This window comes from Perca flavescens, chromosome 14 (genome assembly GCF_004354835.1).
Source record: "Perca flavescens isolate YP-PL-M2 chromosome 14, PFLA_1.0, whole genome shotgun sequence".
NCBI classification, from domain to species: domain Eukaryota; kingdom Metazoa; phylum Chordata; class Actinopteri; order Perciformes; family Percidae; genus Perca; species Perca flavescens.
This window is the reverse complement of record NC_041344.1, coordinates 2,718,271-2,731,087: the sequence shown is the minus strand read 5'-3', so window position 1 is coordinate 2,731,087 and position 12,817 is coordinate 2,718,271. Positions and strand designations below refer to the sequence as shown.

The following is a 12,817-nucleotide window of genomic DNA, read 5'->3' as shown; positions in this document are numbered from 1 at the left end:
GTCCTCTCCATCAGCTTCTGTTTCCATGTGTTGAGTTTGTCTCTGATGAAGCTGTGAGGACTGAGCTTCCTCTTCATCATCTTCACTCTTCACAGGGACAGGAGTGAATGGGAACTTGGTGATATCAGCCTCCTCCAGCCCTTGAAGCTGCTCTCCCTCCTGACTGCTCCACAGGTCCTCCTGTTCCTCTTTAATGTGGGGGCTCTGGCTCCTGCTGGTCCACACTGGAGCTACACTCCTGCTGGTCCACACTGGAGCTACACTCCTGCTGCTCCTCTTCACCAACAATCACTTTAAGAACGTCTGGAGGTAAAGCTGAAACACAGTGTGAATATTTGTACACTTTAACATCTACAATTCCATTAAACGTGGCAAAATCCAACACTGAAAATTATTCAGCAACAATTGCGACCAAAATTCGAGAGTGTGACTGAATTTTAATCTATATACATGTATACACACATAGCTTCTATATCCATGTATACACACATAGCTTCTATATACATGTATACACACATAGCTTCTATATCCATGTATACACACATAGCTTCTATATCCATGTATACACACATAGCTTCTATATACATGTATACACACCATGTATACACACATAGCTTCTATATCCATGTATACACACCATGTATACACACATAGCTTCTATATCCATGTATACACACATAGCTTCTATATCCATGTATACACACATAGCTTCTTTATACATGTATACACACCATGTATACACACATAGCTTCTATATCCATGTATACACACCATGTATACACACATAGCTTCTATATCCATGTATACACACATAGCTTCTATATACATGTATACACACCACATAGCTTCTATATACATGTATACACACAAAGCTTCTATATCCATGTATACACACACATAGCTTCTATATCCATGTATACACACCATGTATACACACATAGCTTCTATATACATGTATACACACAAAGCTTCTATATCCATGTATACACACACATAGCTTCTATATCCATGTATACACACATAGCTTCTATATCCATGTATACACACCATGTATACACACATAGCTTCTATATACATGTATACACACATAGCTTCTATTCTATATACATGTATACTATATCCATGTATACACACATAGCTTCTATATCCATGTATACACACATAGCTTCTATATCCATGTATACACACCATGTATACACACATAGCTTCTATATCCATGTATACACACCATGTATACACACATAGCTTCTATATACATGTATACACACATAGCTTTTATATCCATGTATACACACACATAGCTTCTATATCCATGTATACACACATAGCTTCTATATCCATGTATACACACATGTATACATGTATACACATAGCTTCTATATCCATGTATACACACAGCTTCTATACCATGTATACACACATAGCTTCTATATACATGTATAGCTTCTATATAACCATGTATACACACATAGCTTCTATATCCATGTATACACACACACATGCTTCTATATCCATATATCCATGTATACACACCATGTACACACATAGCTTCTATATCCATGTATACACACCATGTATACACACATAGCTTCTATACCATGTATACACACCATGTATACACACATAGCTTCTATATACATGTATAAAAACCATGTATACACACATAGCTTCTATATCCATGTATACACACATAGCTTCTATATCCATGTATACACACATAGCTTCTATATCCATGTATACACACACATAGCTTCTATATCCATGTATACACACATAGCTTCTATATCCATGTATACACATGTATACACACATAGCTTCTATATACATGTATACACACATAGCTTCTATATACATGTATACACACATAGCTTCTATATCCATGTATACACACATAGCTTCTATATCCATGTATACACACCATGTATACACACATAGCTTCTATATACATGTATACACACATAGCTTCTATATCCATGTATACACACATAGCTTCTATATCCATGTATACACACATAGCTTCTATATCCATGTATACACACATAGCTTCTATATCCATGTATACACACTTAGCTTCTATATCCATGTATACACACATAGCTTCTATATCCATGTATACACACATAGCTTCTATATACATGTATACACACACATAGCTTCTATATCCATGTACACACACATAGCTTCTATATCCATGTATACACACACATAGCTTCTATATACATGTATCTTCTATATCCATGTATACACATATAGCTTCTATATCCATGTATACACACATAGCTTCTATATACATGTATACACACTTAGCTTCTATATACATGTATACACACATAGCTTCTATATCCATGTATACACACATAGCTTCTATATACATGTATACACACATAGCTTCTATATCCATGTATACAGACATAGCTTCTATATCCATGTATACACATAGCTTCTATATCCATGTATACACACATAGCTTCTATATACATGTATACACACATAGCTTCTATATACATCCATATACACACATAGCTTATATATCCATGTATACACACATAGCTTCTATATACATGTATACACACCATGTATACACACATAGCTTCTATATACATGTATACACACATAGCTTCTATATCCATGTATACACACATAGCTTCTATATACATGTATACACACATAGCTTTTATATCCATGTATACACACATAGCTTCTATATACATGTATACACACATAGCTTTTATATCCATGTATACACACATAGCTTCTATATACATGTATACACACCATGTATACACACATAGCTTCTATATCCATACACACATAGCTTCTATATCCATGTATACACACATAGCTTATATATCCATGTATACACACATAGCTTCTATATCCATGTATACACACATAGCTTATATATCCATGTATACACACATAGCTTGTATATATTTCTATATATATATTTGAGATGTAAACGTGTCCCACCTGTCCCCTGGTCCGCTGACAGCTTCCTCTCAGACTTCATGTTAAAGTTCCTCGCGGCTCTGCTCCTCTTCTCCCCGACCTGTTTCAGGAAATACAACAACAACAACACGTTAGCTTAGCAGGAGCTAGCTGCTAGCGGCTAACCTTAGCTTTAGCACCGACTCCCTGCGACATTAAAAAAGAAAACCAACCTGCTCTGTGTAGCTTCGTTTCAGCTTTTAAAACCACATCCAGCAGTTTGGGACCTTTCTCTCTTCTTAAGAAACTAAACACTGACGCCTTTCACACCGCCGTCCTCACCACGATGTGACACACAAACGGTTAACGTTAGTTCCGGGGACGGACGCTATTACGGGTCGTACCAACAACTTCCGGTCAGATGTTTGTTTACTAATGTAACCGAGGGTTTCTTCTGTTGCCTAGACTCAGGTTTGACTATAAAATAAAGAAACACGGGCGTCCAATGTCGGAACAGAGACGGCACTGCACGTCTCACTTTATTCAACCACAACACAGGCTATACAACACTTTATCCACTTCCGCTTTTCACAATAAAAGCTCTATGGTTTATTGTAACTTCCTCTTAACCTCCTGTTGTCCTCCGGTTAAATTTGACCCGTTTTCAAAGTTTCTGTATCAGAAATATAAGTTACTTAAAACCAAATTGCCTCAAAAATAACAAGGATAGTTCCATACAATGCTTTTTGCAAGTAAAATTAAAGATGTATCATTACTCATTGAATTGTAGGGTTTTTATTCAACTTTATAGCATTTGAAAATAAATTAAAATGGTTTCAAAACAGTTTCCTGACTAAACGTTGACATATACCAGTCTGTGATCCAATGCACATCCTCTGGTTTCAAATGTTAGTCAAAATAATTCATAATTTGTGCTTTTTTAACCTCAGAAAGTAGGTGTAAGTTAATATTAATCTATATATATATATATATATATATATATATATATATATATATATATATATATATATATATATATCAATATTATTGACCATGAATTCAGAAATAAGTGTAACACTAGTGATAATAGGTTGGAATGAAGTTGGCTACGAAGATGTAACACAGAATGGGGTGATAATTAATATTTATACAGACCAAACAGAAGGAGGACAACACAAGGGTTAACCTTCAACTGAGAGGTAACACATTAAAATACCTTAAACTTAAACATTTAAATAAATAATGTTACAGCTGTAACGCTGCTAAAATCAGATATCTAATTAAAATATCAGTAACAGAACCAATACATGAACACATTATTTCATTAAGGAAATGATGGAATAGTAACTTGATCCATTGATTGATTTTGACGGTGTTTTCTGCTGTAGGGTTGAGTGGTTGCATATTGAGAAACGACAGATTGACAACACTTTGATAATTTTAATTAAAGATGTAAAAGCAAAGAGCCTCTAAATATAGTAGTATAGTGCATTTCAAGCAGTGCCAACAGTATGAAACTGTACACACTTCCTGTCTCCTAAATGGGCGTGGCCTCGTTCGAACGTGTAGTGAACATCGTGCGGATGGATGAAAATATATTTTAATAATTTATTTTAGTGTCAGCATGTTCTGGAGATATGTGGCTTGTTGAAGAACGGCTCTGATATTTACTTTGATGACTACGGGGGTGAAAGGATCGCTCATAATAGTGAACGTGAACACAGGTTCGTAATAGAATAGATCTTTATTGTCATTGTTTTCAACAACGAAACACAGTTTAGCAGCTATCAATAATGACAGTTACATCACAGACAAACAGAAATATAAAATGTAACCCTCATGTTGTCCTTGGGTCAAATTTGAAAGTCAAAGTTTCTACATCAGAAAATTGTGTTTCTTTCAAGAAAATTGCCCAAACATGACACAAACGCTTTTGCAAGTAAAGTTAAGGATCAGGACTTTTAGTTGTTATATTAAAATCTTTTATAGCATTTGGAAAAAAAATGTAATGGTTTCAAAACAGTATCCTGACTAAACTTTGACAGTCTGTTATTATCCACTAAATCGTAACTATTTGTCAAAATAATTCATAATTTCAGCTTTTTTAAACTCAAAAATTAGGTATCGTTGCATATAATTCAGGTTTATTGATTATCAATTCCCCAAAAAAAGTGTAAAACTAGTGGTAATACGTTTTTACCTGGGAGGACAAGTTGCATGGGCGAAGGGAAGACAACACAAGGGTTAAATAGTAAAATATAACAATCAAGATAAATAAAGAGGATGAGGTGGCACTATATATTATTATTATTATTATTGCACTTGCAGTTTTGGTATTTATTTATTCTTTATAGAGGATTCCAACTTCTCCTATTGGAATCAACACACTGGTAAAAGGTACAGACATTTCAAAAAGTCGCACAATCGTCACAGGTGCATTCTGGGATAGGAGAAATAACTTTCTGGGTTGTTTGCATTTCTTTAAACCAATCACAGTCGTCTTGGGCGGTGCCCAGTGTATCTCTGTGTGTACTTCGTCCACAGCAATCCCACCAATCAGTCCCAAAACGTCCCAGTTAGAGAGGAAATACCCTAAGCAGATTCTTTGTTTATCTTTACAATCATTCCCCGAAAGAACCAAGCTGGCTCTGCCGTGCTTTTATGCTGCATCGGTTACAGAAAATGAGCTGAACAGCAAGCTGGGACACGGCGGACCACTGACTATCTAGTGGGGTCTGGGGGTATGCTCCCCAGGAAGAAGATTTTGTATATTTTAAAGTTTAATGCATCAACCTGGTGAACTTTGAGAGCAAAATTAAGAGGCTAGATCTATGTAGAATCTGTGCTCTTGTAACCAATGTTGTGTTCTTGTAAGCGATTTAACCATAAACACATTTTTGTATTGTATAGATTTGAGTCATCAAAAGGACAAGCTTTGCATGCTAAATTTGGACATTTAATTTTATACTTATTACATATAGAGCATCTAATCTGTACATTTGATATTAATTTTGTGAAACAAAGACCTTAAGCACTCATTCTTTGAACAGTGCACAACAGGTGTCAAAGGATGAAAATGTCATGCTGAAGGAAAGCATTTCATTCTCACGTTATTAAACAGTTCTGTGAGACAGCAAAGGCAAGATGATCTGCAGCTTAAGTCAAAAGCATCACTTAAACCTAACAAATATCCATTAGACATAATTTTTAATCTCAGTCTATTGATCCAAAGTGCAGCAAATCAAATAAATTAACAGTTATTCAATTAAAATAGTTTCTACTGGATGATAGCTGACAGGTCATATGGTGAAAATAAATTACAAATATACTTTCCTTGGGCAAAAGAGTAAAGGTAATCCAGCTCACTGTCTGAAGTTAAACAGACAACTTGTCATGGTGGACAATAAGATCTATTATTTTCTAACTTGCCTCCCTCCCTTTTGACAAACTTTAGACCCCGATATTGGACATTTAATGTTCCTGGGCTTTGAGAAGATCAGTTCTAATGCCCTCTAGTCTCCCTCAAATATTTTTCTCATCGGATCTGCACAAATCACGTAGGTGACCCATTTTGGTTCCAAAACGGAAAATTTCGCCGAAAGGTTAGGAGGTTGCATGCATGCCTGCCCACCAATTTAAGAGGTCCGCTGACCAGTTGTCGCCGGGTCTAACTGTTCCTCCTCATTCCCTCCGAGAACGTCTCCCGAGCTGCGTCAGGAGGATCTCCTCCCAGCGAGCTTCGACACAGATTACGACCCACTGACGCATATCGTCACTGGACAACGAACATTCGCCATTTTGTTGTATACCCATCAAATGACCACGGCAAACAGTCCAATGGCCTTTCTATCCATTTTGTTTCTATGCGAGGACACCATGAAGACTCCAGAGACTGTTGATATTCACTCAATGCAGTTTTATTTGTTAAATTTTAACAAACCGAGTTGCCTCGGACACATCAACTGGCCACCGGTGATAGCCAGTCGAATAGACAACTGAATCTAAGTTTCATATGACTATGTCTCCTTATACAGCATTTTGGGCGGTGTCAGTTGGACACATTCAAGCCCACAGTTACCTCATGTTTGTTACATCTTTAGATGGACCTGAACAGGTGATATTTTTACTTCCAACAGTCCTCTCATCTTCCTTTTCTGAAGTACACCTAGGTCCTTGTGACCCAGACAATAACTACTAACGTTCATGCTAGTCAACAGATGGTTTACTTCAAATGATTTCACTTTATTTCATCCTGGAGGGTACTCAGCATGTCCTGGTGTACCACACCGGTCATATCAAACTATTATATTTCTTTACTTTATTAGCTTTACCATGGCCTAATTAATGGCATAGGATACACTATACATGTCAAAATACTTTGATCATTATGGTGTCACTGATCATATTACCTTGGAACATAGCAATGCACAAGTGACTTTTTATGGTTTCCTACAGATAATAATGTCCATCTCAGCTTTGCTGGTGCGGTTGGTTACATTTGTCTGATTTCTTAATTATTATAAACATTACAAGACAAAACAATATCTAATTAAATATTTAAAATAAGAGTGTACTTTTTCCTACCACACAATATAATGTATTCTATCTACGTGATGATATATGAAGATTTTTGTTTGATACTTGAGAAGTTTAGCTTGGACTTAAAGGCACAAACTTTATTCTATGTCACCAGTCTCAGGATCAGAAGAGTCTCCAGTCTGGTCTTCAGTCTCTGGTTGTAAAAGTGGATGTGAGTTCCTGGCTGGTTCTGGTCCTCCACAGTCCTCTCCATCAGCTTCTGTTTCCATCTAACCAACACATTTATGTGTTTTGACATCAGAACTCTGGGCAAATCTTTTCTTACAAATACTGCAGCTGAATCGTTTCTCTCCTATGTGGATTCTCACATGTGACCGTAAAGCTCCACTGTGCATAAAAGATTTTTTACAAACTGAGCAGCTGAAAGGTTTTTCTCCTGTGTGGACTCTCATGTGTGACCATAAAGCTCCACTGTGTATAAAAGGTTTTTTACAAACTGAGCAGATAAAAGGTTTTTCTCCGGTGTAGATTTTCATGTGGTTTTGTAAACTTCCTCTCGGTATAAAATATTTAGTAAAATCTGAGAAGCTAAAAGGCTTCTCTCCTGTGTGAGTTCTCATGTGTCTCTTCAGGTGTTCCCCTTCAGTAAAAGCTTTCCCACACTCGGAGCAGCTGAATGTTTTCTTACATCTTGAATCATGTTTCAGAGAGTTTAAAGCTGACTGAGGTTCTCTGGTCTCCTTCCAATCAGCACTGTCATCAGTCTCAGGATCAGAAGAGTCTCCAGTCTGGTCTTCAGTCTCTGGTTGTAAAAGTGGATGTGAGTTCCTGGCTGGTTCTGGTCCTCCACAGTCCTCTCCATCAGCTTCTGTTTCCATGTGTTTAGTTTGTCTTTGATGAAGCTGTGAGGACTGAGCTTCCTCTTCATCATCTTCACTCTTCACAGGGACAGGAGTGAATGGGAACTTGGTGATATCAGCCTCCTCCAGCCCTTGAAGCTGCTCTCCCTCCTGACTGCTCCACAGTTCCTCCTGTTCCTCTTTAATGTGTGGGGGGGGCTCTGGCTCCTGCTGGTCCACACTGGAGCTACACTCCTGCTGCTCAGGGGGAACCTCTTCTTTAACCACCAACAGCTGCTCAACATCTGCAGGAAACACATACAGAGAGATGTTGTGGAACTGTATCTTATCACCTGGATTGTGATTGTTATAAAGAAATACTGGTTGTTCAGTCAGTTACTTAGGTTACATCTACACTACTAGTCTTCCATTTCAGCCATGGAAAACTGTTGGAAAGACTGTTGACTGACATATTAGGGCGGAAGAGGTTGTGGTGAAATAATACAACTGTGCCGTTGAGCACAAAGTGGCGCAGTCGGTAATTAAAGTGACTATGTAACTTTTTAGTCTTTATGTAACTGTAATTTTTCCTATTATGATCTTAAATGAGTTGTAACAGCAAACGAGACTAGCCGTGAAAACAACACTATTTTTAGGTAGTTTTTATTAGTGCCGTTGCTCGGGTTAGATTTTTTCTGCGTAGTCACAGAATGATTTATGGCAGGTAGATGGCGCAACAGTAACACATTCTGAAGGGTCACGGAAAAGCCTGTGTTAGTGTATCCAGCCAGGTGAAAGGTAGCAGAAGATTTATTTTTATAGGCGACGGTGCATCTGCCCGGCACTCAGACACTGCAACAACCATCACCAATGAAAAGGGAACTCACTGCTGAGTTCAATGATACCTCACACAAGACTCTACGTCATACAGTTCATTAGCTGTGAAATTGGGGGGTGGCCAAAGCATAGGGGTCGGGGCAAACCTTTACCGATAAAAAAGGAAGTCTCTGCTGAGTTCAATGATACCTCACATCTCTCCGTGCGTTCATGGGCATCGGAAAAATATTTTTCCCCGTGAAAACGTCATCATTCACGTCACTTCCTGTGTGAATCAGAGGTGGGAAACTCGGGCTGTTGACAACTGACGTTTGATGTAGGCGACTTTGGTTCACTGAAAATATTTCAATGACAATAAACTGTTTATAGTAGACAAACGCCTCTGCCAAGAAACACACAGACATAACATGTTTCAAATTATTCATAAATAGGCCTATGTATAATATTCGTGTCGTTGCCATGTAGATAACACAAACGCCTGTCCATGTGCTGTTTCTATGCTTGAATAATAAAACAGCAACAAATCTTTGTTATTGTGGCCTCCATGTTTTCACACACCTGATGCTCTAGGCTATGCCCAACAGTTGGTGGCAGTCATGCAACAAGTTATGCCAAACACCAATATAACAGAAGAAGAACACGCATCCGATTCCGACCCTGCAAAATATTTTTTTGCAGGGTGGTAGGGGAAGTACCCACCATACTCTCCCTCTGAATGGCTAGTACTTGTTGCCTGCTCTGGTTGGATTGGTTATGTTTAGGCAAGAGGAGTGGTATTGGTTATGGTTAGGGTAAGATATTCCCAGGTGGCATGAACGCAGCATATACCTTAAATGGGTCACCAGTTATGAAAGGGGGCGGGGCTAAAGCATAGGGGGCGGGTCAAACCATCACCAATCAAAAAACTCTCTGCTGAGTTCAATGATACCTCACACAAGGGTCTATAAAACAGGTCAAATGTTATGAAACTGGGCGTGGCTTAAGCATAGGGGGCGGGCCAAACCATCACCAATGAAGAAGGAAGACTCTGCTGAGTTCTATGACACCTCACACAAGACTCTACCTTAAATGGTTAAAATGTTCTGAAAGTGGGCGTGGCCTGAGTCAGTCATCGATAAACGTTGAAAATGTGTATCAAGTTTGTTAGTCTACGTTAAACGTACTTCAGGGGCAAAAACATTTTACTCTGTAGGGGGCGCTAGCGAACCATTTTTGTGCGCCTATTCCCGAAACCCTTGAAATACGTACACTTTCACCAGGATTGATGCAATTGGCATTTTTGGTGAGTTCTTGAGTATGTTAAGCCCCTCAAAAGGCAATTAATTTGCCGGAAGAAAGAAAGCAAGAACGAAAGAAGGAATAATACCTTCAGTTTTCAATATTAACCCTTGTTTTGTCCTTTGGGTCACAAGGACCCGAAGGACCACACAAGGGTTAAGTGCCTTGCTCAAGGGCAACTCAGTGTTGGTAATGAGTTAGGGACAAGCGCTGCTCTTTCACTTTTCCCCACCCCAATTTTGTTCCTGCCAGTCTGGGGATTGAACCAGCAAGCTCCCAGTCCCAAGCTCGCTTCCTTAACCCCTAGGCCGCTGTCAATAATTGATCCTTCGAGCCGGAAGTCTCTGTGTCTCTCTGTGTACGTCTAACCCGTTAACAGATGTAGAGAACTCCTTCAGTAACCGGGGTATCCCTCCATGTATACACCTTTAGCAGGCCATGATCGGTTTAACCCATGTGTGGTCCTTCGGGTCCTTGTGACCCAAAGGACAAAACAAGGGTTAATACAGCACCTTAGTGCTTGTTTGTACAACATTTTGGCCAGCTTAAACTGTGTTTAAATGTGCTCTAGAAACAAACTTTCTTACTTACTTTACAAGAGACAGGGTTTAGAGAGCAATTCTCAACAAAATAAACGGAAGTACATAACCCTTGTGTTGTCCTTTGGGTCCCGGTGACCCGAAGGACAACACAAGGGTTAAGCATCTGCGCATGCTCCAACTGCCCCTCCCCACTCCGCTTGAGTGGTTTTTGAACCGGAAATAATCAGTCAGTGCTGAACGTAGCTGTCGTTGCTATGACACCATACAACAAAACAGCGTTGCCCTAATCAGCGGGGGGGCCATCGGCAGAAAGAGCCTGCGGTCCACCTGTTTTACTCCACGCAGAGGCAGAAGCAAACTCCGGTAGATGGCTAAACTGATTGTCCATCTCTAAAATGTTTCCTAGGTCACACCAGTGCACGTCCTCGCATTCGCTGCCTCTCCACGAACGAATAAATATCGTTTATAGCGATATGGTTTAATGTTGCGTTAAGGTCGCACTAATAATGACCCATTTCTTCTGTAAAGCCGTGCTTGTGTTTGGATCTCTCTTCTTACTCTCCATGCAGTTTTAATATATCCTATGCTATTTATTTCAGATAAATTTAATTTACATGTGTTGCAAATGTATATTTTCAAACTGGTAAAGGAAACCCTGTAGTTTTATTTGAATCATAAATCTGTTTTAATAAAAGAGCTTGTGAAAAGTGGCTTTGACTTAAAACAGAACATTTAGCCCACATATATTGTGTATTCAGCCAAAAAATACAGAGATATGATTTCTTTGTTTGGCAGCTCAGTGAAGCACTTTAAAAAAAAAAAAACAATTAAAAAAATATATATTTTTATATACAGTATAATGCTTCAAATAAAAATAAAGTATTTGCCTACACCTTATTCTTGTTTAAAATAATTTACATAATATGTATGAATGTATTTGGAGCGTGATAAAAAGGTGACATTGAAATTGCGGTGTTAACGCGATGCAAGGACAAATTTGGGTGCACCTAAATAAAAAAAATTAGGCACACCAGTGCAACCAAGGCAAAAGGTTAGTCTGGAGCCCTGTCTGATGCCGCCTAGATAATATCTCTGATGCTATCGCTATCAGACAGTACTGGAGTTTACTCTAGGGATGTTATTTCCTTCCTCTGCAGCACTGTGGAGGAAGGTCTGGACATGAGAGACTAGTGTGAAAGGAACCCTACTCCTAAAAGTTTATACTTTGGATGCTTTTTTTTAATGTTTTTGGGGTTCTTTTTTTCTGAAGTTTGACAGTTTAAAAACAGTTTTTAAACATTTCTACACCCCCCAGGAAGGAGAGAAAGATCAAGTGAAGGTTTAATGACCAAACCTGCTCTGTGTAGCCGAAGCTGAGGGTTGTAAACAGCGTCCAGTAGCTCCCGTTGTCGCTCGTTCTCCTCTTTTGAACGACAAAGTTCCTCCTCGTACTCTGCTATCGTTCTTTCAAACAGCCCAAATATCTCTTCAGCAGCCGCAGTTAGTCGCTGCTCCACCAACGCTCTCAGCATCTGGACTTTACACATTTTACCTCTTTCTCAGCACAGCAAAGACACTCTGCTAACACACGTTTCTGCTAGACGCCATCTTGTTAGTTGATAGTTAGCCGCAGTAAATACTATAGCTTCCGGTGTAGATCAGTTGCTGAGTTTCAGAATAAAAGTCCGGAAGTGTTCCAGATTTCCTCTGAAAAACATGCAGTAATATAAATGATTAAAACACACTTTTGAAGAAAGACAAATACTTTATTAAATTTTCAGAGCTCTGAGAAAATAATGAACCCAAATTAATGATGATGGTAGTTTGTTGTTTCCCTTTCCTTTTAATGTGTCA

At 38.6% G+C, this 12,817-nt stretch overlaps 1 long non-coding RNA gene across 1 annotated transcript; it reads right to left on the bottom strand.

Annotated features, from left to right (window-relative positions):
- Positions 1-204: 204 nt before the first annotated feature.
- Positions 205-3,482, bottom strand: LOC114567674 (uncharacterized). The gene is made up of 3 exons (XR_003694209.1): positions 3,162-3,482; positions 2,971-3,049; positions 205-315 (listed from the first exon to the last, which is right to left on the bottom strand). It is a non-coding gene; the product is annotated as an uncharacterized LOC114567674 (long non-coding RNA).
- Between the last annotated feature and the right edge of the window lie 9,335 nt (positions 3,483-12,817).